This window comes from Leptodactylus fuscus, chromosome 4, assembly GCF_031893055.1.
Source record: "Leptodactylus fuscus isolate aLepFus1 chromosome 4, aLepFus1.hap2, whole genome shotgun sequence".
Classification (NCBI taxonomy): domain Eukaryota; kingdom Metazoa; phylum Chordata; class Amphibia; order Anura; family Leptodactylidae; genus Leptodactylus; species Leptodactylus fuscus.
Genome location: NC_134268.1, coordinates 191,343,926 through 191,367,362, shown reverse-complemented (window position 1 = coordinate 191,367,362; position 23,437 = coordinate 191,343,926). Strand labels below are relative to the sequence as shown.

The window sequence follows — 23,437 nt, the reverse complement described above, 5'->3', positions numbered from 1 at the left end:
CTGTACATCACATGACCATGGAAAATATATCACATAACCATGGACTGTACATCACATGACCCTGGACTGTACATCACATAACCATGGACTGTACATCACATGACCATGGACTGTATATCATGTGACCATGGACTGTATATAACATGATCATGGACTGTATATCACATGACCATGGACTGTATATCACATGACCATGGACTGTACATCACATGACCATGGACTGATTTTTATCCACTGGAAGTCAGCAAAGAATGACAGCAAGCAGAGATCTAGAAAACCATGAGGAATTGACACAGAAAGTATATTGGAAAATTGTACAAATAGTAACATTTATTTGCTGAAACTGGACAAGCCCCTTTAAATGTTTATTCACATTAAAGCCATGTATGATATATGCACAGTATATGCCAATGGTACTTAATTACTTTTTGTAAAGGCCCAGTTACCTGGCAGGTGAAGGTCCAAGGTGAACACCAGCAAGGGTTAAAATGAAGCACATAACCATAGAACATAGGATTCCTTATGAAAGATACAAATTATGTACATGGAGCACATGGAGTTATACAATGTAATCATACAGCTTAGGTAGGATATTGTGCCTTTTGTGATCCAGACGTCAGGACTCCAGGTAGCTGGTGTCTACAATCTGGATTTAGCATAATCAACGTATTTGAGTCTTGCCTCTGGGACCTGAATCTAAGGAAGTCTACTAACCCCCTATCCTATCTGGTGAGGCACCTACTGGCCACCACATCTATATGAGGAATAAATATGCACATAGCTGTGCACATGGATTTGGGCATGGCTACGACTCCCTTAGGAATAAATGGAGAGAACAGTACATATAAAATATTCATGGCATATCCATTAGGTATGCCATGCATTTATATAATGGGAAGAACCCTTTAAGGCTACAGATACACAGGGAGTACTCGCAGCCTCTACAGGCTCTATCACCTACTACATCTACTACCTATCTAGGGGTCCTGATATCAGACAGGGATCAAAGTGAGTGCACAGTGCAGCCAGGCAGCACAGAAAGCAAGTAGGATATACAGCTATATAGCTAGAGATATAGCCAGCAAGAAGAGAGAGGAGAGATTGTGAGCCTGCTGTATACAATGTTGGTGAGACCACATCTGGAATACTGTGTCCAGTTGTGGAGACCCCATCTACAACAAAAAGATTGATAAAATAGAACAGGTGCAAATGGTGGAAGGTCTAAAGCATAAAACATATCAGGAGAAGCTTACAAACTTAATCTGTATAAATAGGTTGTCCCATCTCAAGGACCCTATCTATACTGGTAGCTTATGTAAATTGAAGACTTTTCCTAAATCGAATTTCTTTAGAAATACTGCTTTGTTTGCCTGCTATGTGAACTTATTCCTTCCAATGTTTACACATCATTACCATAACCACAGACCTATAAGACAAGTGAGGTCATTCACTCACTGCTCTTGCCGGCAGACCAATCAGCTCAGCTAATTGTAGTTTGCTGATAAAACCCGAGTCTGTTATCTCTCTATGTAAACACACAGATAACACTGAGTCCCTTATCTACAATCATCTGCATATTATCTCATCTGCATAAGTATTGTGTGGAACTTCAGTGTCCCATTCAGCAAGGGGAGGGAGGGGAAATACAGGAAGTGGGAAGAAGAGACTACAGGCAGCCTGCTGAAACACTGAGATGTAAAAAACCCTTGAGGGAAAGGGGGTGGGGGGAAACTTTGTAACGATGATACTTTTTTCCTCCTGTTTTTCTGTAACCACCAAGCTCTTTCTTCTTCCTGAGTAAAGTTTCCTTGAGCTGTTATAGAGTTCCTTACCTCCTCTCCATCTCTGAGCTGGGCACTACTCTTTATACTTGGGTCTCAATCAATGAGATTTGGCCCCCATTACTAATCTTTACCTGCTGACAGTGGGTGTAGATGTCATTTCATTAACAAAGCTCAAATCTTTTAGGAGATTCTCATCTTGTAACATACATTTTAATAACATTATAAACTGTTAAGGCTAAGATGACATCAGCCCGTTGTTCTGATTCGTCATAACATCAGAACAATGGACTGAAAAACTACTAGAATGACAGATGGAGATTCTGTCTGAATCTGTCATCATTTACTGTAATGTACAATACAAGATGGAAGCTTTCTTTCTTAGTTATTGTTTTGGATGGAGGATATAATGGTGGCTGTCGGACTTTATCTTCTGTTTGAGAAGTTGATAATTAAGATTCACTTTACAATGAGTGATGTGACAGAAAGTACTCTGTCCAGGTGAAACACGGTTCTCAATGGTTAGCACTGCAGCGCTGGAATCCTGGGTTCAAATCTCACCAGGAACAACATCTGCAAAGAGTTTGTATGTTCTCCCCGTGTTTGTGTGGATTTCCTCCCATTCTACAAAGACATACTGATAGGAAAAATGTACATTGTGATCCCTATATGGGGCTCACATTAAGATACATTGGATACATTAAGAAAAAAAAAGTGCTCCGTCTGTCTCCGTTGTTGCATTAGTTTTTCAGTACATTGTTCTGATCCTATGACACATCAGAACAGTAGACTGATGTGAACTCAGCCTAAAATGTACAAATGTATTGAGAGGCATACAGTATGTCTTCTAATAATGGTGGGCACCTTTCCAACTATGTTCTTAAAGGGGTTGTCCCATCACAAGGATCCTCTCTATACTGCTTATTAATGTGGATGTAAGACTTTTCCTAAATACACTGCTTCAGCAAAACTGCTTTGTTTGTCCACTATCTTACTTTATTTAATTCTTTGTGGCCACAGCCCTGACTTAGCTGCTCATGAGTCAAGTGATGTATCTGCTGCTCTGAGGGGGGGGAGGGAGGAGGGGCTAAGTGCAGGGAGCGAGCCTGTGTATCTAGCTATTCCTGTGTCTACACCATGTGACCTAGCTTCCTGCTCTCAGATAGGGGAGAGGAGCTGCTTTCATTTCTTCTATTCTCCCAGTTATCAGGCTAGTTAATTCAATTGTGTTCATTATGGCAGAGACAGGCAGTCTGGAGTTGCTGCTGCCTGTACTTCATAGTCCAATGTGGGTGGGCGGAGCTACAAGCGAAATTTGGGGTCGGAGCTAAACGGCAGGTTGCATGTGAAACCCCGCCCACCAAATGATGCAAGAAACCAGGAAGAAAGAAGATTTTACAGCAGTAAAGACTGCTGAGTATGCAAGCTGGGAATACCCCTTTAATCATTCCAATGGTAGCTTAATTGGGAGTTTGTTTTACTTTTTTTTCTCTTTTTTCTGCTATGACATTGAGAGACAAGTTTTTGACTGAGGCACTGTCTTCCTATTTACATCATGGAAGACAGATTTGCATATTATTCCCATGATCCCTCACAGCGTCTATGGCTTAATCAGACTACACACACCTACATGGTGGTCTCTCCCTAAGGAGTGACGATATCCCCTTAACCCTGTCTAGAAGCCTCTGCCAAGTCAGTCTTCTCTACGCCGGGCTGAAGAAATCCAAATAGATCGAAACAGCTGTCCTTGGCTGAGAGACTGTACTTGGTAAAATCCCACATCATTGCAGCAAAGGCCTCTGGGAAGGTTGGGCATGATGTTAAAGGGAGCGCCCCCTACTGGGCTGCATGACTGAGGCACTGTTTTCCTATTTACATCATGGAAGACAGATTTGCATATTCTTCCCATGATACCTCACTGTGTTGATACATTTCCATGTGGTTACAAAACGTTGCACATTGTCTTTATAAACATGGCGTTTGATCTACATATCGTGTGTTTGAGGGCATTTGATCTAGAAAGTTATTTTTAATACTGATGAATATTTCCCAATGACTGTTGGACTGAAAGTTGACTTTTATACAGCAAAACATACTATTTCAATTGTATGAACTAAATGTGTATATATGGTGAGCCTCGTAGCAAAAACTTGTAGCCTTGTCAGATGACTCTTAAGGTGACACATTAGATAAATGCTATCCTATCCCTCTGATTTCAGGGGGACCAGCCGACCAATTAATGTGTATGGTCCCTCAACCACAAAATCTGGGGAATAAGGATCGGACAGTAGGATTTCAGTTTGCTCAATCATTTTGTTCTCAATAGAGATAAACTGTCACTAAAGGTGTCTAGTGCTAGCCTACTCCTCTATCCATTGGCTGAGTCGCGCATGCATCTATAAGGGGGTAAGGGGTGGGAGAAATAGCTGTTTGGCTATCTAATGCATATGGTCTGCCATACCTAGTGTCATACTGCTGTAGGTTGACTACTTGTTCTAGATAAGTCAGATAATAAATGTGTATTTGTGGCAAAAGACAAAACTTGGTCATGTTTATAATAGGAAAAATTACGGCAATTCTTACCAATTTTGGAAACCCAATTCTCCCCCAAATATTTAAACTCTTGCAGGACAGTTTTCTCTGGCAACAATCTTTTCTCAGGCTTGTGACCAGTTTGGAATCCAAACCCAGTTGGGATTGGCTTTTCAAGACCCAGCAAGATAAAGGCCTTATATGTGCTTCTCCGCACACTCACACAAAGCTGAACTGATCTCTGCCTTTTATTGAGAATCCCTGTAAAACCTTCCCTCTCTGGAACAGACAGTGAGAAGGTCTCAAGCCTGCCCAACACAACTTCTAGTCAATATAACATGTTATAGATATTAAAGGGAGTCTATCACCTCCTCCTCAAGCATATACAACAGTCACTACCAAATTACAGAGCACATTACAGTGATAAACATAACACCTCTGTTATATATGTCACTTTTGGAGATTTGGAGATATGCAACGTTGAAATCTTATTCAAATGATGCAGTTCAGGTGCACTGGGGGTGGACTTTCAGCCCTGGGAGCACTACTCTTGCTGCTCAAATAGGAAGGGGGATGTCATAGCAGTGGGAAGACCAACTGTCACTACACAGAGAGGTACAGGCAGGAGATGATACGGGTATGAGATACAAGAGCAGTGTTCCCCATTGTTATGGGTATGAAAAGTGAGTGCCGTGCCCCTTTTTCAGATATGAGTGGTATATATCCAAATCACATATAAACTGATGGACAAAGGAGGTCTGCTGCTCTTCTGGAGGTCCATGTTTATCCTGGGACATTCCAGGAGACAAGTATCACAGGTGCTTGAACCTCACAGCAGCAATGACTCTGTACAACATACTAAAGGTTTTCCCCTGAACAGTGAAGGGAACATAACAGAACCCATCCCAAGCTTCAGTAAAGCAGCCACAACATACCCTTATGGTCACAGATTAATAAAGCAATGGAAAGATACCGTAATGTGCAATAGTTTTAGACAGGTGTGGGCAGATTACGTAAAATAATAATGTTTTCTAAAAGTGTTAATAGTTTATTTTTGTCAATTATAAAAATGACATGAACGCACAAAAGAGAAATCCCATCAATATTTGGTGTGACCTTTGCCCTTTGAAGGCGGAGTCCTGGAAGTGATGATCCGACCCCTGCAAAGCCCTGATCTCCTCATCATCCAGTCTGTCTGGGATTACATGTAGAGACAGAAGGATTGGAGTAAGCCTACATCCACAGAAGATCTGTGCTTAGTTCTCCAAGATGGCGGGAACAACCTCCCTGCCGAGTTCCTACAAAACTGTCTGCAAGCACCGAGAAGAACTGATGGAAGGCAAAGGGCAAAGGTCACACCAAATATTGATGGGATTTACATTTCTCTTTTGTTCATTCACTTTATTATGTTAATTATCAACAATAAACTATTAACATTTTTTTAGCCTTTCCCTGGATCATGACTGTATGTAGGCAAATCTGGCAGATCGGATCCACTTTTAATATAATTGTAGGCTGTTCTGCTTATCCAACGCTATTGTTTTGGGAGGTCTTTTGGACTTCACAGACACCCTTTAACTACTTGTGAAATGTAATACTTGGTGAAATGTTCTGGTTGGGTTATAGTACAGTATAGTAGTCGTCCACTACAATGGTCACTGTGCAGCTTTATGCTATGCTTTGATATTAGTAATAATTAGTAATAATTGGCAACCCTGTAAAAATGGGTATTAGTGTCATATATAGATGATGATATACTGTATGAGTCTATATTAGTATACATTATTCTGTAACAATCTAATAATACATCATATATGACAATGTCTATAGCAATGGCCACAAGTCGGTTGCTATATATCCCTACAAACATTGTTCCCCTTGCAGTTCCTTTCTTACGAAAGTAATATACAGTGTATGTAATAGAGCCATGGAGAGCTGCCTTATCTTGTTTAGAATATCCCCTTTAACAAGGCCTCCGCATGCTTACATGTATACACTTCTTCTCAATGTTGTTAGTGGCTCTATCATAAAATTGCATTCAAGCTTTAATGGTTCTTTACATAAACCAATAGGATGTATTGCTTGGCTTGACATATTAAAGTGTGATAGACTGAACTAAGCTCTGCAAATATTAGATACTATAATCCTCTCCGATAAGCAAATCTGATTTAAACACAACAAACAGATTTATTACTCAAAATCCTGACATATACACCTTAAAACGACCTATCAGCTCCATTTATTTTCCACAAAACATAGACAAATTTGTTTTCGGTGTAAAAATCCTGGAAAATAATGCGAGTAAACAAAAATATACAAAGTAAAAATGTGTAAAAACATAAAAGCTGAAGGTATTATATTATTCTCATTATTACTAGAATGTATTGCAGCGGCAGCAAAATACAAAGGGATGGGCGAAAAGTGACTGGCCTATGTAGACTACAATGACTACATTTTTTTGGTATTTATGAGCCCCAATATGTTATTTGATGGGTTTGCTTCCGGGCTCCTAACCTTTACTGAGACACCATTTTTATGTATAAAATCTTGCTGTTCTGGAAATTTTCCAAAATTGTGTAACTAAACCTTTTTTGGATCAAAATTTGGTTTGTAGCAAAACACAATGAAAAAACTTGATGGAAATGCATTTTTGAACATAAAGGACTTTTCTGCCTCTATGATACCTACATGGAAAATTGAAAGTTGAATATTTTTGCACATATAAAGAATTTTAAAATTTGAAGTTGAATTTGATTTTTAAGATTTTCTCTAACCATCTCAATGGTGGCAATCTGTGGTCTAGAAATGTTGCCAATGGATATGACCATAAAGGAAGGAACTTTCAATGGTCTGGCACTTGTCGGAAACCCAGCCATGATTTTCTTATTGTAGGCAGGGACAATACATGAACAACAAGGAAATCATGGCTGGGCTTCTTGACATTCTGACAAGTTGCAAACCATTGAAAGTTCCTATATTCATGGACATATCTAATGGCAACATAGCAAGACTAAAGACTATCACCATTAAGATGTATTAACCCCTTCCCGCCGATGGCATTTTTTGATTTTCGTTTTTCGTTTTTGACTCCCCTCCTTCTAAACCCCATAACTTTTTTATTTCTCCGCTCCCAGAGTCATATGAGGTCTTAATTTTTGCGGGACAATTTTTTCTTCATGATGCTACCATTAATTATTCTATATAATGTACTGGGAAGCAGGAAAAAAATTCAGAGTGGGGTGGATTTGAAGAAAAAATGCATTTCTGCGACTTTCTTACGGGCTTTGGTTTTACGGCGTTCACTGTGCAGCCAAAATGACATGTCCCCTATATTCTGTGTTTCGGTACGGTTTCAGGGATACCAAATTTATATGGTTTTATTTACATTTTGACCCCTAAAAAAAATTCTAAAACGGTGTTAAAAATTTTTTTTTCTAAAAGTCGCCATATTCCGACGGCCGTAACTTTTTTATACATAGGTGTACAGGGATGCATAGGGCGTCTTTTTTTGCGGGGCCGGGTGTACTTTTTAGTTCTACCATTTTCGGGAAATGTTATTGCTTTGATCACTTTTTATTCAAATTTTTATCAGAATTAAAACAGTGAAAAAACGGCGGTTTGGCACTTTTGACTATTTTTCCTGCTACGGCGTTTACCGAACAGGAAAAATATTTGTATAGATTTGTAGAGCGGGCGATTTCGGACGCGGGGATACCTAACATGTATATGTTTCACAGTTTTTAACTACTTTTATATCTGTTCTAGGGAAAGGGGGGTGATTTGAACTTTTAAAACTTTTTATATTTTTTTATATTTTTTTTTACTTTTTTTTTATTTTTTTTTTTGCATTTATTAGACCCCCTACGGGTGTTGAACCCCAGGGGGTCTGATCACTAATGCAATGCATTACAATGCTAATGCATTGCAATGCATTGCAAAAAAGCATCATCTCTTTTGCAGGCTGTATACACCAGCCTGCAAAAGAGAGAATTTGCAGACCGGCTGGGAGCCTTTAACAAGGCTCCCGGCTGTCATGGCAACGGGGGGTCGGCCCTGAATCATGCTCCAGGAGCCGGCGATCCCTGCCAAAATGGCAGCGCCCATGCGCCGCCGGAAAAATGGCGCCTCCGGCGCCTTTGACAGCAGTGCCGGAGGGGTTAATGCCTCCGATCGGTCCGGGGACCGATCGGAGGCATTAGAGCCAGTTGTCTACTGCTTGAACCAGTAGACACCCGGCGGCTATGACGGCCGCCCGGCTCCCGGGCGGTCGCCATAGTTACAGACCCGACACGCGCCGTACTATTACGGCGCATGTCGGGAAGGGGTTAAATAACATGTTAAATACTTCAAAATCCACTGAATTTACTTATATTTGCAAAAATGTTCAACTTTTTTTTTTTTAAAGTATAAAAATATAAACATGGTTATATTCAAAGGAAACTAGTATAAAGGTGCTTAATAAAAGCGCACACGGCATATCTAGTTATTAGGGTTGAGTCAATCTTGAGATTTCAGGATCGATTTTAAAATCCGATTTCTGTTCATTTTCCATCCGACCCCGATTGTGAAATTTACTCAATCGCCAATCGGAATCCGATCTTTTCCAATCCTGATCGCTCAACCCTAGTTACTTTATGTTTATGGAGTAGGGTTGAGCTGATCTTGAGATTTCAGGATCGATTTTAAAATCCAATTTCCGATCATTTTCTATCTGATCCTGATCACTCAACCCCACTAGTTTTATATTAATATATATGTAGTATATAGAACTGAATATTACAGAAAAAATTCAAAGAATGAAAATCAGAAATATGATACAAAAGTATACTGAGGATGTACGTGTGTAGGGTTAGGCCACATTGAGCAAAGATTTCCACAGCAAAAACCACCCACAGCTCTTCTGCAGATTTCATAGTGATTACGTGGCAACTGAGCCACAACAATTGTGTCCAGCATGTACAGACTTATGTCACGTGAAGCAGAAGTTGTTGGTAGACTCCTATTGTTATCACCAACAGAATATTATTCACCGGTCTTAGGCCAGTTTCAGATGGCTAAGTTATGGCTGCATTTTAACTTCTATATTAGGCATGTGATACACATTAACCCCTGGGGGTTCCTCAGAACCAAACATGGTTTTCGATGGTTATTTAACTGAGCTGAGTTCACACTGAATTTTTTGGACCGGATTTTGACGTGGCAGCCACCTCAGAAACCAGTCCAAAAACCACCTCCTACAGCTAGCTGTGACTGGATGCCGATGCAGTGCGCCATCACCCAGTCGCAGCATTCTGTTCCAGATTAGGTCCAAATGAATGGGCCTAGTCGGGAGGGAGTGTTGCGCCACAGATGCCCTGGTGGATTCAGTCGAATCTGTGGCAAGATAGGGCAGCTCGCTTCTTTTTTCCTCAAGTGGGAAAAGACTGCTAGCGGAAAAAAGAAGTGAACGGCTCCCATTGAAGTCAATGGGAGGTGTTTTTTGGAGCCAAATTCTCAGGCAGATTCTGCGTCAAAATCTGGTCCAAAAAACTCTGTGTAAACTCAGCATAAGTCTGATTCAGTATACCATCTAGGTATGGCCAGATTTATACAAAAATATATAAGGTATGAAACAACAAGAAAAGTAGTTCCCTCATTTTAACACAATTTTCCTCTATATAGTTCTGACCTAAAGGGGTTTTCTGGGAAAAAAATAAAATGTTTTCAAAAAAGGTCTGTTATTGCTATTAATGGGTTAATAAATGCACTCAAATAACTGTAGCTGTGTTTTTCGTGATTTCTGAGTTTCTTTGGGAGCTCCTGCCATCTTCTGCATTTGTTTACATGGGCATCTTCCTGTTCTGTGTTTTCCTACAACTACCATGATGCCTTGGGCTTCACTCACACCACCTACTTCCCTCTCTCACTCCCTCCCCCTCCCTTTCTCACTCACACCCATCTTCCTGTTTCCCTTTTGATGAAATGTTGAGTATTTTTGGTGCATCTTGGTACATTGAGTTTGGCCTAAATATATGGGTGTAAATTCTCAGATAAAAGGGTTATGGCTTAAATGTACCATAAATGCGACAAAATTGGATTGTATCATTCTGACTCAATGTCAACTAAAAGGATGTAGAAGTGTAGACTAAAGACTGAGATATCATTTAGCATCAGCCACTGTGATAAAACTTGTGTTGACGTACAAAACTGAAAATTCGTCCTTAAATAATACTGTGACCTAACATGGTAAAATATATATCCCAGATCTTCAATACTAAGGGATATACATAAACAGGAACATTTAGGCTAAGGCCACACATAGCAAATCACAGCTAAAAAATCACATTAATTCCTTCACCATTTTTCATTGTGTTTTTGCTGCTTTTTTTCTATGCAATATATCATTAGATATATTAACAATTTTCTTCAGTTGAGAGCTATGATAGATCATAACATCTGTAGGAATGTGTCATCAGATTAGTATCGGATATTTCCTTGGTTCTATAGCCCTACATTAGACATTTAGTGATATAGAACTAATATCTGCAATGAGCAGAGTAGTTATAGGCCGGGCTTTGCATAATTCATAGCCTTCATGATGGCGGGCAGTGAGGGTTCAGATACACAGTTCTAACAAAGTGGACAACATAGGGGAGTAGGTTATATACATTTGACCCAAAACTGATTTTTTTGTGTTTTTTTTTGGTCCCAATGGTCTATTAAATGTTGGTAATTGTGGTAAAGCTGGCCTATACACATGCATCCATGGATTGTCCATTTTCTCAATATGGAGAAGGAGACAAGCTGCTGCCAGATACTTCTTATCCTCCAAGGGAATACAGGATTAGATCGGGCATGTTGAGCTTCAGTATGACTGGTGGAACATTATCATAGACATTAGCTTGCCAATGGGTCAGTCAAAGTTGGGAGTAGCGCTGCTGTCTGGTCGTAGCTTACTCCCCTCTCCTCATTCAGAATGCATGCATGTGTATTGTGGTGGGGGAAGGGGTCAAGATGAATAGCTGTCAGTCAAACAAGCATCAGAAGTGTATGGCTATCTTAACACTGAGATTATTATGCCATAAGATGATAACTGTGTAAGTGAGTATATTTATGGCTCAGAGGAGTGTCCGTCATCTTATTGGGCCACCTCCTTTTACCGCATCCGTCATCATCTCACTTGCCTGGAACCATGTCTGGTACACATCCTGCAATACAGTCTACATATTGCAAGGATATATATAGAATATATGATAAGCTCATATATAGATAGATAGATAGATAGATAGATAGATAGGTTTATAAACCACCAACCAAGATGACTATGATATAAAGTCCACCATTATTAGTCAACCCTACAAATAAAATGATCATTCGAGCTACACATCTATGGCCACGTCTATAAACACAATACTGGAATCCCATGACATTCAACTATACTGTCTGACATAGAAACGGTTTGATTTAACTTAATGATCGACATATCAGACATTGACCTAGACACTGAGTGGTCAGACTGGATGGTCAATGGCCTAATGTGTAAAGGATTTATGGAAGCATACATGGAAATCACATCTCTCATTGAGGATGTTACTATACAGCTGCTAAAGAATATTATTTGATAGACCAAAAAATGATTTTGTCATTGTAATGGTTGTGAGATTGTGTAACGTTTTATGTAATTCACTGGTGGTCTTTATATAATTTGACATGAAATAACTATAGGGCTGAATCACACATAAGGTCAGTTGTGGCATCATATTTAACTCATCTTAGGGCTCTCATATATCCTAGAACCTACAACAGCCTCCAGTAAGGTCAATAGGGTCTTCTGGGACTTGCCAATATCCATTGGAAAATGGGTTGAGCATCATGGCGCCTTTATCAATGGAAGTTATGATACAACTGAAAACAGACATTTTGTCTGTATTACCAAATCTATATTAAAATGTATCCATCATGTTGCTTTGAAATTTTTGTCAATCGTAATCATTTGGCATGACGTGTATTTGGCAATGACCCCTTGTGTATGATAAGCTCACTCATACCAATTATGGATTTTCAGGGCATGATCAAGTGTATAGAAACCCTTCCATAAGACCACAACCCCTGATACAGACCAGAATTCCCTTGATGGATTTTGGGTTCTACTATATAGTTTTCATATCTTTGAAAAGACCACCCAGTTGAAATGCAAGTTTATTTGGTGGTGCAATTTTACAGATTTTATTGTAATTTTTTTTTTTTTTATTGTGATCAATAGAATGGGACAATTTGTTGATTTAGAATATCTGTAACTAATGAAAAATATATATTTTTAAATATCCTATGACTGATACAAGATATTGATTTGGGTGCAACCTACATCCTCCTGAATCAACCCACGGAGTATAAGCTACACCAATACAGATGACTTTTTTTGTATTACCTTTTATGTTAAACATGCAAATATATCTGTCCAAAGCGCATCATCTTATTAAACGAGAAAACACTTTTTGCTTGGTTGTCAGTCTGATCTGACATTAATTGTATAAATCTAATTTATGTACAGGAACCTACTTACAAAATCCATTTAAGAACATAATCACACCACCCATATGGCGAAGACCCTCCCACCAGGCCTCTGACACACCAAATACCAAGGAGGATAAATCAATCTATAGGACGCTTAAATACACAGCTGTACAATCTATATGTATGTACAATATATAATATATATACTATATAATGTTTTGGTTTTTTTTGCAAAAAGTTGATCCTTCTGTTCGGAATTTTGATTTGTAAAAATATTACTATATTTTCTGTATGTTGTATACATGTATGTATCAATTCAGTGATGCACCAAACACCCTAATTCACAATTGAGCGACATCCATGACTACCTCTTATTTCTTTAGCTTGATTATGTTTATTTTTAGTTATTTTTTTTAAATCCACCTTTTTTGTTTTTATTTTTTACATGCCAAAATCCTGATTTATTTTACAACAAAATAAAATATTACTTTTTATGTTTCCAATAAGCTAAATTAATTCTATAATATTTTAGGAATTCGTCCATTTTTAATCTCACTTAAATACACACGTGCAGACAGATATACACTTGCCTATGTGCATTGTACAGTGTTAGATATAGTCTACCTATTTGCAAAAAAATTGTATTATTTTTATTATAAAATTTTATTATTATTAATTTTTATTTTTGGAATTATTATGTCGTGTAAAATTGTACGTAATCTAAAAAAATACACAAATATTGAATTAAGATTTCCCCCAAAATTTGAAATAAAGTTAGGATCCTTTTCCATTATTTGCACGAAACAAAGCCAGAAAATAAATTGGGAATTCCAAATTCTAAACCCAGACTTTCAAACTTGGAGTTGTCATGGAAACCCTGACAGTAACAGGTTAAAATACATCTGTACTTATCTGATTTTAATTTAAATCCCCCAGCCATTTACATTACATGGCAATATCCAAGCCACTTTTATTAGTTCAATATAGTTCTACTCCAGATAGGCCTTTTAATCAAATCTATTTCATCACATATTTTAATGCAAATTGTCATTAATAGTCATTGTTCAAATCTGTTCACAGAATTCAAAATTGGAAATATATCAAGTTTTTATTTACCAGGAATATCTTTTGAACTGCTTTATTCTCTAGGTAGACGAGTAGGTTAATGTCTTTCTTTTTTTTTTTTTTACACGTACGATTTTTGTAGCCAAACTGAAAACATATTGATTGTATAATCAGATTCACAATTGATGAGATCATATTTGTGGATAGGGGCATCTAAATTACATTGAGGGCTAGAATTGTGCTGCAGCCCCCTCTATCAGCAACATGGTGCAGATAAAAAAAAAAATGGCTGCTTTATTGTAATTCTCAGGGTACCAATTTTTATTATAACATATAATAAAACACATACAAGCACAATCCAAAATAATCAGATTTTTTATCTGTAAATAAAATTGTTTCTGGAATTGTAAATAAATTGGCTTCATTGTTTTTAAATGTAGATTTTATTAAAAAAAAGAGAGAGAGCTTTAAATAATAAAACTATAAAATTATTATATTGAAGTTTTATATTTTTTATTATTTTTATATTATTTTATATTATATTCATAGCTATATGAATTATATTGAGTCATACAGGATGACATCTACGAATTATACATCAATCCTAATAAAATATAAACATATATAGTAATAGTATTTTAGATATTTTGTTACATTTATTTTAAATTGTATTTTTTAATTTTGCATTATTTTAAAATGTATGTTCTATTCCTTTTTAAAATTTATACTAATAATTTTAGAAATTATCTTTTATTTTTAATTTTTTTTTTTTTTACAATGCATACAATAAAAATTGCAAAGAAATGCCCAGGGTCTAATCTTCTATCAACAATCAATACGATTCTACAGTCTGCCTGAAACAATGGAGTTTTATATATCATTGCCATCACTTAACCTTTCCTCGAAATGTAGAAATATCCTTAAATGACCTTTTAACACCGTCTATGTATGTGCTCTATTAAAAACAATGAATTACTGTGACACATGGCTTATGTAGTGCAATTATTCTGACCAAATGTGGGAAATTCTTAGACAGTCCCCAATCTGGAAGGCAAAACATTAAATTTAATTAGATCCCATATATATATATATATATATATATATATATATATATATATATATATTCTTTTTTTTAAATATATACGACTAGCCATCTCAATGCTAATATATATATTTATTGGTGTTGATATATATATATATATATATATACATATATATATTTCAATTTTTTATTTTTTTGCAATAATCCAGACATGAATCATTTATTGGTCATTTTATTGCACCTCTATCTATCTGTCTAAATATGGATCTAGGTCATAAGAATAGTTATTATATACACACCTGCATAGTAAGATTTTTTTTAATTTCCTATTCTTTTTTTTATTATAATATTAATAATAGCTAATATAAGTAAAAAAAAATGCAGTGCAATGATGCTGCCTGTAAATACATTTTTTTGCATAGTTATAAGCGAGTGCACAGGGTTAATTGATGTTTTTGTATGTTTGTTTGTCAGTAGAAGCCATCTCTGTAAACTGTGCATATTTCCACTGCAATGAATCCCATGGCACAGTCCTGTCCTATTTCTGGCCATCCTATAGGATTAAGCCGAGAGTTATTAGGGACACTTGGCGAGTGGCAGGACAGGCTGACTGTACACCATAATGATCTCATGTAAATGTTTTGATGAGTCAGTGATTTTGCTGACCCACAAACTACTCTTCTCCTTGTTAGAGGGAATCTGCTTGAAAATGACTAGAAATCATGGGGAACACTTCCAGCTACAGAGAATATATATATGACATAGCTGCAAGCAGACTAAAGGCTATAAATTCAATTAGTGGATAAGGTTCTTAGATCTGCAGGCTAATGTATATGCTTAAGTAGCAAGATTGTAAAAGACAATAATAGATTGTGATGAAAGATATGATCAGTAGAATATTAGCAACTAGTAGAATATTAGCAACTATACAAAGGCTATACAATGTCCTATGGAATAGGTGTAGGGTAATGGATTAGCCACCCTTATGCAACAGGTTGCTCTTCACTTACTTATTGGCTCAGAGTCCTTGCCATATAGAACTGGATCATGTCTTTCTCATAGACCCATGGTAGAGGTCCCTTGGTGGCCGGCTTGGTCCCCTTTTCCCTCCCAAGCCCTCCTCATTAGAAGATTGCTTTCACGCTACTGACTTTCTGCTGCTGAAGTGTAAAGGTCGTAGAAAGACCTCTCATACTTATCAGGCCTGCACGGGTCAGTAACTGGGAGCTGGGCTGCACTGGGTAAGCTCAGGAAAAGCTGGGAATCACACACACACTCCATTATAACACCCTCACTTCAAGGATTTGCAGCCAGGATTTCACTACAACTTGCAGACTGACATATTGGCAAGTTCTAATAACACACAAAACCTAAGAAAATACTCTAGCCAGTTCAGGCTGCATGATTGGCAAGTCCAAGGAAGGTGCCCTGGGAATCCAATATGGCAATCATAGGTGCACAATGTGTCCTACAGGGTCTGGTTAATTAGAGGAGCGGGAGATTTCCACATTTTCAGTAGCCTTGTACTTTCCAATAGGTCATTTTAATATAGCACAATGCTGCAACCAAACACTAAGAAGCGCTAAACCTACAGAGGAAAGCATATGTAATGCCTATAAGAAGTGCTGCAAATATCAGCTTCTAAGACCCTGGAAAATCTAAGGCGAGGTGAAGACACTTTCTTGGACTTCTTGGCAGTAAATCCACTGCAAATCACCAATAGAAAATGGCAATAGAAATAAGGCAAGAAAAGGTAACGCCTGAGTTTATGGACCACTTAAGCTTCAAAGTCCAACACAAGGAGATATATCTGTATGTATATATATATATATATATACCTACATATCAGCGGTCACTTGGGATTAAATGACCCACATGCAATAAGAAGACAAAGACTAAGCGACTGGCATCCAAGTTTTACTGTCAATCACTCAACTTCAAGGCTCTTTGGTGCCATATACTCTAGTCTTAATTAGACCAATTACAAGAGTAAAATAGATGAAGTTAAAGACTCCGTAACTAATAGGTTTGTAGCTTAAAGGCAACTTTTCACCGGTTCAAGAGCAAGAGTAAAGGGTGGCACAGACAGGAGATGGCAGTGACAGCCAGGCTCCCCATGACCAGAGCCAAGCCAGGCCCCATCCCATCATTGGCATACATCTGACCTTTAATTAAAACAGACAAGGGTATTTAAACTAGGCTGCGTTTCGCTTCCAGGGCCCCCTCCTTTCCTCTTTCTGCCTTTTTTCTGCCTTTAGTGTTTCAGAAGGTGGAAGTTGCCTTTGTGTGACATAGGTCAGACCTAGGCACTCTGCTGCACAAGGCTTTAACGCTGGCTGAGCACACAGAAAGACTCTACTGGAGAGCTCAACGCCTTTGACAATCACCATTGTTTTGAAATTGAACAGAGCCAGCATTGGCAGAAAATACCAAGTTCACTACCCGAAAAGGGACCTTTAGAAGAATAAAACCTAAGAGAAAGGGAAAAAGAGGAGAGAATGTCAGATCAAGACTGAGGGAAAAAGAGAATGTAATATATACAGATGGATGGACAGATAGATGGATGGATGAATGGATGGATGGATGGATAGATAGATAGATAGATAGATAGATAGATAGATAGATAGATAGATAGATAGATTATATGCTAATGCTATGAGTACTAGGTGGGCGCCATCAACCCATTTCCTTTGCCAATATATTTAGATACAACAGTGGTTTTGGTGATGATCTGAAACTCTATGCTGGGTAAAGGTAAACCTAGCTATGAGTCTAGATTAGGGTTGAGCCAATCTTGAGATTTCAGGATCGATTTTAAAATCTGATTTGAATCTGATTTGATCATTTTCCAGCCGATCCTGATCGGCAACCCATCTTTCCCGATCTTGATTGCTTAACCCTAGTCAATGCTTCTCTATGGGAAAAGTCACTTTTGGGGTTGAGCCGATCTTGAGATTTCAAAATACGATTTCCAATCATTTTCCTGATGATTGCGATTGTGAAATTTGCTTGATGGCCGATTGGGATCCGATCTTTCCCGATCCTGATCGCTCAACCCTAGTCTGGATAGATAGATAGGAGATAGATGATAGATAGATAGATAGATAGATAGATAGATCAATAGATAGATAGAGTATAGCTTGAAAATCACACAGTTGTACCCATAGCAAGCATTGACTGACTTTCTGACTTTAGACTAGAACAAAATGTACCAGATATACCAAAGTGTCCCAATTTAGTCCAGTTCACGCCATTGCTGTTTGTTTTCGGACTGGCAGATAACATACCAGTCATAGACTAGGTTCACATCTGCATAGGAGACTCTGCGGCAGATTCCAAATAAAATCCTGCATGGAGGACTTTTCTCTCTGCTGGTTTCAGTAAAAAACCATCTATGGGGTTTGCAAGTGTCCACGGGTAATGGCTTTTTTAGCGACCAGTTCCCCAGGTATGGACCTGAATGACGGAGATACCAACACTAGTGTGAACCTAGCCTTAAAAAGTTATCTTTATCTCAGCAACTCCCTGCCAAGATGAGAACAACTGTCTAGGATGGGACATGTAGGACCAATGAGCACTGCTGCTCTACGCTGTTCCTATAACTCCCATAGAGGTGAATGTGAGCTATGGAAACAGCGTAGCACACTTCGCTCCCCTATAGCCATAACTGGCAAGGTAGTGGAGCTGTGCTATGCTGTTTCCACATCTCCCATTCTCCTTTATGGGATTACGGGGACAGTGTAAGGCAGCAGTGCTCGGCTGTTCCTATAAGCCCGGCCCTAGGGGTTGGGACAGGGAGACGTTATACTAAACTCAGCACCAATTGCCGAAATGGGATAGATAGATAGATAGATAGATAGATAGATAGATAGATAGATAGATAGATAGATGATAGATGGATGGATGGATATGATAGATAGATAGATAGATAGATAGATAGATAGATGATAGATGGATAGATAGATAGATAGATAGATAGATAGATAGATAGATAGATAGATAGATAGATGCAAAGATAATTATGTATAGGAGAGAGACGATAGATAGAAAATAGATAGATGACAGATAGATAGATGATAGATAGATAGATAGATAGATAGATAGATAGATGGATGGATGGATAGAAGGACAGACAGACAGACAGATAAATAGATAGATAGATAGATAGATAGATAGATAGATAGATAGATAGATGGAAAGATAATTATGTATAGAAGCGAGACGATAGATAGATAGATAGATAGATAGATAGATAGATATGAACAGATAGAGAATTAGAGAGATAGATAGTTATATATTGGATAGATGAATGAATAGATAGATAGATGATAGATAGATAGATAGATAGATAGATAGATAGATAGATAGATAGATAGAAATAGAGAATTAGATAGATAGAATACCGTCCATGTATGACAGTAACATTAGTAGAATACATGGCTGTCACCAGTCCTGAATCCTATTGCAGGGGCAGATGAGATGTAAGATATGATATTGCGGATAGCAGGCAAACATGGTTATAAATGACAGCTTTAATTCCAGGTGGCAATTTCTGTATTTTCTTCACACAGTAAAAGATAGTTTGTTAGACAGAGAAAGATCCAGAGTTTATTTGCACAGCAGCAGGATTTAGGAGGAATGTAGCCGGAGCCACTGCAAAGAACATTCAATTTGTACTTCTAAGGCAGCAAAAATAAATAACCCTGAAAGGGAAGAAAAAAATCAGGAAATTGAATGTGTTTTTTTTTCTCTGGTGAAGTTTCCCTTGAGTGGTCCCATTTTGTTGCTGTCTAGCCTTGCAGCATGTGAAGTCCTAGGGCCTTCAGCTTCCTAGCATGACCCAGCTCACAGATAGCTGCTCTATACCTATGGAGACTGGGACACCCAAACAATGCATTTGTCATGTAAAACGTCCGCCAGAGGAACAAAATATGTCATTTCACAGTCATTGTAATACATGAAGAAATAGGATTAGCTGAGAATATCAGCAAGGTAAGTAGGATTAATGGTTACGTGAAATAAATTGTGGAATTCTATCAGGACAGGGCATATGTCTTGTCTTTTATGCTGCAAATTCCAGCCTTGTTTTGTTTGCTCTACCAATATCAGCAATATAAATATAACTTCTATAATTGTTTTAATTTGTTTTTAACACCCTAATGATTTCAGGACTGGTCCTCCCAGGGATCACTGAGAGAATACACTGTGCAGGCCCAACGGTGCAGCGCCACCTGGTGGCTGACTCACAAATTGCATGGACAAGCTCTAGCCTGTTATGTATTACAATAGATTGAATGGCATACAAGGATCTGATCATTGTCATGTTTTCAGAAATCATCAAATAGGCTGACTAGACATGTAACTATCAATATAAATATTATGTAGGTGAGACTATAGGCTTACAGGGAATAGAGGCTTTCTTACAGAACAAAATAATCTATTACATACCAGGCATATATTAATGCAAGCTATTGATTTGTAAGAATATAAATGGATAAATTAATCTGTGTTTGTATTTGTTTATTTTATAATTATCTGTATATTATTAATAAAAACATTATTGTTTTAAAAACTACCTGTATATTAGGAACTTGTAGTGACATGACTACTCTATAAAATCAGTATTAGATTTAGAATAAGCTATAAAGCAGAATTTTGGTATTATTAGAATAATGCATGTATGTTATATTTATTATTATTATTATTATTATTATTATTAAATGTTATTATTATTGTGATTTTGTGAACATTTACAGGATACATGCTTACATATTGAATGGGGTAAAGGGGTATTAGAGCATACATTTATTACAAGATATTTCTATGAATTATTCCATGTATTTAGATCTGTAACAGATAGAGAGAGAAAGTGAGAGATAAATAACTAGATAGATAGACGAATAGATAGATAGAAAGAAAGACTGATTTAGGTTCATGAGCTGTTTAATTCAGTGAGATTACATGTTACAAATATCTATGTACTGTATCTATATGTATAATATTTAATATAATATAATATTTATATATCTATCTATCTATGTATAAATTAAACTATAATAGGCATCCAGGTATTGATATGTTGTTTTTTTTTTTTTACTGATCTTTATATATATTGTTTTATGATAATAGCTAAATGATAGGTTTTTAAAGAACATTGCATTAGAAGCTGGTTAGACATAATGGAGTTATTGTGGAGTTATTGTGTAATAGCAATATCTACAGCCCCCATCACTGAGGAGTGGATACAGCAGATATAGACAGATATACCTGTGTGTGAGCAGCAGTCAGAGCTCCAGCTCTCCTATCATCTGCCCTTTGATGTGGCTGTAAGTTGAATAGTATGTGTGACATTTTAATTCTGCCAGTGATTTGGCTGTTCACTATAGCTTAGGAGCAGGCCAGGTGGTGACATGTCCTGGCTGTCACTGCAGTGATTGACACATGTCTCTATCACTTACCTGACCTGTTATTACATTCCTCACTACCTGACAAGCCTAGAAGACAGCACAATAACAAACCTCCTCCCTGGATGTAATCCCTCCTGTGTGGGGAAGACATGGAGGGAAAGCCAAAAACCAAATATCCCTCCTTACACAGAAGAGTGGTGTGCTAGGTAGGGCAAGGTGCAGAAATAACCTGCAGATAGATAGATAAATATGAAATAGAATATATATATATATATATATATATATATATATATATATATTTATTATATATACATACACACCCACACACACCCACACACATCATCTTATTTGTTTTTCAGATATCATTATTATTATTATTATTATTAATAATAATAATAATAATAATAATAATATTTACATAATTCATTTAGTAATTGGGATATCTGATTTGAAAATCTTTATCTGCAATGTAATAATAGACATTGTGGTTTGGTTTGAACAAATAACATATATGTCTGGATTTCCAGCAAGTGTTTTTTTTTATTATCAACATCCATGATTTATTATTTATTTCATTACTCTATCAATATAAATCAATCTTGTACATCGCTCTATGTCATATTCTTATATCTAACTTCCTATCTGACATTAGAAAACATTTATTTTATATCAAAGTAGTCTCTCCGTCTATCTATGTATCTGTTATCTAAGTAATGTCATTATTAAAATAAATATTATGCTGTATGTATTATAAAATAATTATTGTAAATTCATGTTTATTTTCTCCTGGTAAATATCTAATATATATCTGTACAGATTATTTATCTATATTTCTATCGATCTATTGCATGAGTTTTATGAGTTATAGGAAATGTATATATTGTATATAAAACACATTAACTCATGCAATTGTATCTCTACACCAATGTGTATGCCCACACGTGTCAGTGACAGAGGTCAGTATCTGGAGGTGACCATTACTAGTGATGTCCAGGGTAATATCCTAGGCTTGGGGCAGTGCTGGTAGACTTCCCAGTGTACTGACACCCGGCAGATTATTATAGGACTTATTAACACTTCATTTATTAAGGATTCGGAGAGAAGGGATTATATGTGATCAGCTCAGCCCGGGAAGCTGCATGATAAATATTAGTGTATCATCTGAGGCTGCACTACAAGTCCCAGATAATACTAGAAAGTTCTAGAGACTCAGCCGAACCTGGACCCTGCTCTGCTCTGTATCTACTGAATATCACTCTCTCTATTATTATAGACTTTACTATATTATTATGTTGAAAATATATTAGTTATATATTTGTATATTTATCTAATCTCTATTACCTATCCATACACACTCCAATGTCTGTCTGCCTATCTATCTATCTATCTATCTATCTATCTATCTATCTATCTGTCTGTCTGTCTGTCTGTCTGTCTGTCTGTCTGTCTGTCTATCTATCTATCTATGTGTCTATCTATGTGTCTATCTATCTATCTATCTATCTATCTATCTATCTATCTATCTATCATCTATCTATGTGTATATCTATCTATGTATCTATGTGTCTATCTATCTATCTATCTATCTATCTATCAATCATCTATCTATGTGTCTATCTATCTATCTATCTATCTATCTATCTATCTATCTATCTCTCTGTCTATCTATTCCTATAATCCTTCGGATAGATATATCATATACACTGTAAAAACTTACTATTAATCCCATATTTCTAAAAATTATAATAAAGATCTAGAAATTCGTCTATCAGACACAAAGGAAAACCACTGCTAATGGTCATGACTTTTTTTTAAATTTCTGCTATATTACAATTTCTATCTATCATAGAAAAAAAACTTTAGACGTATTATTGTAATCTAGTCTCTCTATATCTAGTCCGATAAACAAATAAATCGTGATATATATATATATATATATATATATATATATATATATATATTACTTTTCTATATGTTATGTTTATTATTCTGATGATTTTAGTTGCAACATAGATATTGTGGATAGATTTACAAAGAAATACTGGATATCCTTCTATAATTTGTATTATTTCTATATCTAGATAGGTAGTTATAGACAGATAGATTCGATAGAAATA

At 36.8% G+C, this 23,437-nt stretch overlaps 1 long non-coding RNA gene across 1 annotated transcript in view; it reads right to left on the bottom strand.

The window, feature by feature from the left end:
* The window catches only part of LOC142200886 (uncharacterized), a 615,073-nt gene that overhangs the window by 427,622 nt on the left and 164,014 nt on the right, over positions 1-23,437 (bottom strand). Inside the window, exon 2 of the long non-coding RNA XR_012715474.1 lies at positions 5,621-5,712. This is a non-coding gene — a long non-coding RNA (uncharacterized LOC142200886). The remainder of the gene's footprint in view (positions 1-5,620; positions 5,713-23,437) is intronic.